Genomic DNA, 7,630 nt, shown 5'->3' on the forward strand with positions numbered 1-7,630 from the left:
TGCAGCCTGTGCAGATCCAGTACAGAGTGGAGTTGTTTAGTTGTTTGTTAGCAGTACTCGGGTGGATGGTTTTTGTCGGATGAACAGACGGGGGCACTGATTCTCCTGTCAGGTGAAGAGGAAGGTGCAGTGACATGACATGAATGACTAATGTAATTTAAAGGTTCATTTTTAATTAAAGTAAAGCAGCCTAAGAATTCAGCATCTGCTTTTGTCAGTCCATGTTCTCTCCCTTCCTCACATAGTGACCAGGTCATGGTGACATCCTGGCTCTGCTTTGAACACTGCTGCTGCTGCAACACACACACACACACACACACACACACACACACACACACACGCACACACACACACACTTTAGTGACGAGACACTGTTTCGTATCAATAGCATCCCGACTGTTACTTAAGCGGAGCGTCCCACCATTTCTATCGTCAGGTTTAAAGGAGAAAGTAATTACAGATCCCTTTTGAGACCATTAGCCGTTTATCAGCTGCCGTCCGCACAGTTTGAAACCCTGACATTTTGGGGAATGGCTCTTAGTGGCAGAGAATTATGATCAAATGTATTCAAAATATGAGAAAAGAGTCACCGACACGTTGGGAATTGATTCATGGTGCAAATTACTGCAGCACCTCAGTGAAACAAGTGGGATTAAGTTACAAAGGAAGAGCATGCATTGCTCCTGCAGGACCACCAAGCACCGATCGCTTCCCTCCTACCGTTCATGTTGCACTTCCCCTTTTAAATACAACAGCGCGCCGCCTTTCACTCCCCTTGTTCTCCACTGAATGTGTTTTTTTGTTCATGGCTTTGGAACTATGAAAGACTAAGTACCCGTGAAAGCCTGGCTTGTACCTTATTTAGTTATTTTGTGTGTTTTTACTCTGTTTTTGTTTTCTTTTTAATGTGATGCTGAGTGCAGAAAGTGGCTGGCAGTAGCAAAAAGGGTGAGTCATGCTAATAAAGGCTATTGAATGAAAGCAGATGTTTAAACTTTCCCTGGTAATTAAGCATCATCTAAGTGCTGAGAAGTCATGTGAAGATTAAGGGAATTGCTCTGTTTGTTCCTGGGCTGCTATGATATCACCTGACGCTTCAAGACGTCTCTTTGGACTAATGACAGTGAGAGGAAGCATAACTTTGTGTTTATGTGCGTGGGTACGCTGGAAAAATATTGTTTGACGTAAATGTGCAAGTGCGTGTTCTCCACCTGAAGTGTATCAGGTCTTTGGGAATTGAGTGTTAGTATTAGCGTCAGTGTCTGGGAAGGTGATGTGTTGAGACCTGTATCCATGTAAGACCAAGCTCCTGCCTTCTTCCCCTTCTCACCCCACCCTAGTACACACTGGGGAACAGTATCTGAGCTTGTACTTGGTGGCAGGACGCGGTGTACGGAGTGGGACAGTGATGCTTTCCTTTCTCCAAGTAGGAAGTGGTTATCAGAAAAGACAGACCTGAAGGGCTTAAACACATGCAGAGGCATTAATGGACACCTAGCAGTTGTGTTAAATTCCCCTGGGACAGAGTATGGTTTTTAGTACCCTTTTTACACACATAGACACACAATAAGAGGGTCCAGCCTTTTTTATGAGCTGTCAACAAAACTCTGAGCATCTAATAACAGTGCTGGGGCCCGGCGGTGGCTGAAGTATCCCTTTTAGTCCATCACAACTTAAGTGGCTGAAAGCTGAGTTAAGGCTGCAACGGGAGACAAGTGGATATGAGGTAATTGTCCGAACCAGGTGGAGTGGTTTCCAAATAGGAGGAAAAGACACATGGGTGAACAAGCATGAGGACGGACGGACAGGTTTCCAGTCACCACGACAGGCGCTCGTCCAGTGCCACGGTCACTTCTGCGGAGTCGTCAGTGGGGATCAGTGCAGCCCCATTGAACGCGTCACGGGGGAAATGAGTGGGTTGCCCCTGACAACTGTCAACACTGAGACATGTGGATGGAGTGACAGGCGGCAGAGGCACCGGAGGTGTGGGGTGGGGGGGCACGGTGCACGAGAGGGAGCGTGTTGTGCCAAAACGCTGTGGTTCATATGGTTTGTGTTAGAAACAACTCCTTAAAACAACTAAAGATTCACAGAGCAGATGGACTACAAGACATCGTGATACACACTAATCAATAACAACAATAGTGGTACTAAGTATGGTTGTCAGTGATGGTGGGTGAGACTGGGTAACACCATGAAGTACGGAAACACACGTTGATGCAGCTTTGAGTCTGTGGTCAGGAAAAACCTCTAAAAACTCCCCCGAAGGTTTCAAATAAACAAGAAGACCTGTTTATTATTTCATTTAGACCTTTAGGGTGTGGTGAACAGGGCAAAAATGATGACGGGGGGGGGTGATCGATATTTTAGTGACAATGTAGGGATGTCTGATAGATGCCCTTCTCTTCACTCTTGACCATAACCGTACAATTACACACACACACACTCACTGCTTCCTGTGTCCATCAATAAATCACTGCACTCACAAGACAAAGAATGTGACACAGACAGCAGGCAGGGAGGTGGAAGTCTCATGAACTGGGGCTGATCACTGCCAGAGTGCCTGAGGAGGAGTGGGTGGGGTGGAGGTGGCGAGGGTAGATTGAGATCGTGGATAAGACTGACAAGGATGAAATATTGTCCCCTCCTCTGCTCACACAAACATTCACAAAGATAGTGCAGTGCAGGACACATGAGGCCTGTGCCCTCGCCTACCTTCTCACCTCCCTCCTGAGGGTGCACTGGGGAACATTCCTGGGCTGCAGCTCCTCCACTCTGGGCATTAATCCCCTACAGCTGTGCCCCTTACTCCCTGGTTCCCTCCCTCCCTCCTTCCTGCCCCGACCTCGTCCCCCTGGTCCTTTCTTACCCCAGCTGGTCCTTCCACACTCTTAATACATTTTTCACAAGCTACTCACAAGTGACACATGTAAAGCAGGCCAGTCCAGTCACTCTGCATGCAGGAGACACATGTCGCCGGGGTGACACGCGCTCGTGTGCATACACAAAACTATCCAGTGCACACACTACTATTTATGCTGCTTATGTCCCTGGTAGATGGAAACACAGTGACACACTCACTCACACACATACACACACACAGAGTTGAAAATCCCCTCTGGCTGTGCCCTGAAGTGTCTGCTGTGAGACTCGGATGAGGGCCTGAGGCCCCAGCATCACACACCAGGACCTCAGGATAGCCCAACATGACTCCTCTCCCTTCCTTTGAGACAGACTCCTGCTCCTCCCTTTATATTTAATACTGGTACAGAGGAGAGACAGGGAATAATGTACAGGGTAGGGTGGTGGTGGTGATGGTAGTCACATAAATTATAGAAGAAATGGGATATAGAGATGTATGGCACTGTAGATACATCCATGTCATGGTGAGTCTTTGTCACTTCTAAAATACACTCTTTGATCAATCATCTGAGGTCCGTAAATCCACAAATATAATAGTGATTATTGTTGTAAGGTTATTAAAATAAATAACCTGCTGCTTACTCCATAAAGACTCCATTGAGGGCCATATATCTATATATGCCTGTTCATGGTTTACGTGTGTCTGCGTATATCACTATAACAATATAGTGTGTACATGCTTAAGCTGCGTTTTGTCAGTCTGTCTGTCTGACAGTGTTTATTGCATTAATAAGATTTTAAAAAATCAACACAGCTAGACCACACTGAGGAATGTGGTACACAAGTATTGCCCCCCCCCACCACCGAGTCTCTGACAGGCAGGAGTGCAGTTAATAAGCCATGTCCCAAGAGGGGCTGCTTCGTGTGTGTGTGTGTGTGTGTGTGTGTGTGTGTGTGTGTGTGTGTGTCAGGATACAGCAGCTCACGGGAGCACAGGAGTAAATTAAAACACACTTTAATAAAGTGACAAGGCCTGTAGGACACATCCTTCAACACACACACACACACACACATGAAAGATGGACACAGTCCTTTGGGACAGGATGGAGAGGTATCCTGGTGAATGGAATGTGGACGGGGCAAGTGGGGTGGAGAGAAGAGAGGAGAAAGAGGGTGGATGCAGAGAGGAGGAGGAGGAGGGAGAGAGGTCAGGAGCAGCAGCCTTATAATATTACGAGTTGCTCCATTCAGGCCAGGTGTCTCCCAACCAAATAAACCCCTTCACTATGTGACTGTACCTCCCACCGGCTACTGAAACCACCCTGTACACCAGAGTTCATCCTCTTCTCTGCAATAAGCTCTTGGTTAAGATTGATAGGATGATACCTGAGTTATTTCTAGAACGACTGAAAGACTGTACACATGGTGCTTTCTCTTTTATGAAGCCTTTGTAAAAGAGAGAAGGTTTTCTAATGTTTAAATATATCAAAAACAAACATTAGAGTGCACGGGTGGATTTTGCATTATATCTGATTGGAACCCTGCAAATATCTGCTGCAGTAAAGCATAGTTTGACAACTCAAACATCATATATTTATGTATATATGTATATACATATACATATATACATATATATGTATAAATATATATATACATATATACACATATATGTGTGTATATATATGATGTTTTTGATTTACAGTGATGTTGTCCATATATATGTGCATATATGTATATATATACATATATGCATATATATATATATATACATGTATATATGATGTTTTTGATTTACAGTGATGTTGTCCATATATATGTGTACATATATATGTACACATATATACACACATATATGTGTATATATATATATATGTGTGTATATATATGATGTTTTTGATTTACAGTGATGTTGTCCATATATATGTGTATATATGTATATATGTATATATATACATATATGCATATATACATATATACATGTATATATGATGTTTTTGATTTACAGTGATGTTGTCCATATATATGTGTACATATATATGTACACATATATACACACATATATGTGTGTATATATATGATGTTTTTGATTTACATTGATGTTGTCCATATATATGTGTATATATGTATATATGTATATATATACATATATGCATATATACATATATATATACATGTATATATGATGTTTTTGATTTACAGTGATGTTGTCCATATATATGTGTACATATATATATGTACACATATATACACACATATATGTGTATATATATATGATGTTTTTGATTTACAGTGATGTTGTCCATATATATGTGTATATATGTATATATGTATATATATACATATATGCATATATACATATATATATACATGTATATATGATGTTTTTGATTTACAGTGATGTTGTCCATATATATGTGTACATATATATATGTACACATATATACACACATATATGTGTGTATATATATGATGTTTTTGATTTACATTGATGTTGTCCATATATATGTGTATATATGTATATATGTATATATATACATATATGCATATATATATATACATGTATATATGATGTTTTTGATTTACAGTGATGTTGTCCATATATATGTGTACATATATATATGTACACATATATACACACATATATGTGTATATATATATGATGTTTTTGATTTACAGTGATGTTGTCCATATATATGTGTATATATGTATATATGTATGTATATATACATATATGCATATATACATATATATATACATGTATATATGATGTTTTTGATTTACAGTGATGTTGTCCATATATATGTGTACATATATATATGTACACATATATACACACATATATGTGTATATATATATGATGTTTTTGATTTACAGTGATGTTGTCCATATATATGTGTGCATATATGTATATATATATACATATATGCATATATACATATATATATGCATATATGCATATGTATATTGGACGGTTTAAGCTGTAAAAATATGGAGTTGGTGATTTGGAGAAAATCCAACCATGGAAGGTTCTTCATCCTTTCATTGTGCTTCTGAAAGCTTCAGAGGGTTTTGACTGTCATGGTGAGAGCAGAAGTAATGAGAACAATTACAGCATTTCTATTTTGCACGGAACCATCCCTTAAGGTACACAAATGAACTGTGACACCAGTGTTAAATGGGAACAAGCTGTGTTCTTGTGGTCAAGTATTGTCTGCTCCTTAATAATCTCATTTTTCGTATATGAACAAAATACCTCCCACACACTGATCCCATCTCAGCTCCAGCACATGCAAATGGGCCGTTTCCTCCGTGCAAGGACACACACACACACACACACACACACACACACACACTCACACGCACACACAGCAGGCAGGACTGTGGCCAAGTGCTGGGGACTTCCACTGTCGTTGCTGCCAAGTGTTCCGAACTTCTTCCAAGGAAGACTTGAGATCAGAGTTACACACACACACGCAGAGGTCTCAGGGAAGCCAACAAATGCACTGCCACCTCTATGACAGCCAGCAAATCGCGTTCTGCTGATCCAACGGAAATACATGTCGCCAAGTGGGAATACAAGGCGACTCATCTCCCATGTAGTTTTCATCTATTTAAATGAAGTGTGTTTTAAATTAAGCTGCTTTGCATTTGACTGTGGGGCGTCACAGCATGCGATGAGTAATCTCTTTTGATTATGGCACCTCGTCTTGCTCTTGCTGTGGGCACATCATCTATCCATCTATCGTTCTATCCATCTCTGTCCCTCCGTCCATCTGTCTGTGTGTCTATCATATTCTTTGTTGAATTTGGGTGATGGAGCCACAAATGTCTAACAACAAGCCGTCCACAAGGTTCGCTCTGTTATTTTGGGGCGATGAGGCGAGGACTCATAGAACTGAGGTGGGGGTTGAGTTAATTGGAGTCTTCCAATGAAATGTAACTGGGGGTCGTATGCAGGAATTACGACCTATAGGTACAGTATGTTTTTAAAATAGGTGCCCCTAGTGGTAGTATAAGTGACGACAACAGTAGCTTCGACAAGGTTTCCACCGGCTGTTGGCTGAGTGGTTAAAGCATTGTAAAAAATGTACATCATTATCTGTAACTTACTGCCTTGTCTTTTTTAGTCCGAACCCTAACATCACTAACTCTTGTGCCTCGTTGAGTTGCCCTAAAAATGTACCTGGGCGTTGATTCAAATGACCCGTACGGTAGTACACACTAAAATACACTTCATTAACCATTTGGAGGACTGCTGAGTCAACATATACGGTATGCTAGTTAGCTGGACATGCTAATTTTGTAGCTGTCAGAGCAAGTAAACACGTTTAACTGATTTTCTTACAATCTTGTGTTTCTCTTTGGTAAAAACAACAATTCCATACTCCAGTGTCAAATAACGCACTACACCTGACGCCGGAAGCAGCTTTTCAGAAATAAACATACGTCATAGCAAGAGCCGCTAATGTTAATGCTAAACTGTGGCATTGTGATGTGTGTTATTGTGCACTGGGGACAGGTAGAACAGTCTGTTGGTAACGTGATGTGATTGGCTCGTAAAGTTGAACACTTGTTATCTCCTGCCACAGGCAACATGGAGCCAAAGTGCAGTCTGGCTTTAGTAGTGTCATGCACTTTTACATGTGCATCACCTGCTTTTCATATTCAAAAGCAAATATTGGACACAACTTAAAACAAAACAACGCTGTACACCAGCTGATTAGAGAATGTTGTTGTGCTGAAACTAATACCAGAAGAGGTGAGGGCC

The sequence above is a fragment of the Solea senegalensis genome, linkage group LG6, assembly GCF_019176455.1.
Source record: "Solea senegalensis isolate Sse05_10M linkage group LG6, IFAPA_SoseM_1, whole genome shotgun sequence".
Classification (NCBI taxonomy): Eukaryota; Metazoa; Chordata; class Actinopteri; order Pleuronectiformes; family Soleidae; genus Solea; species Solea senegalensis.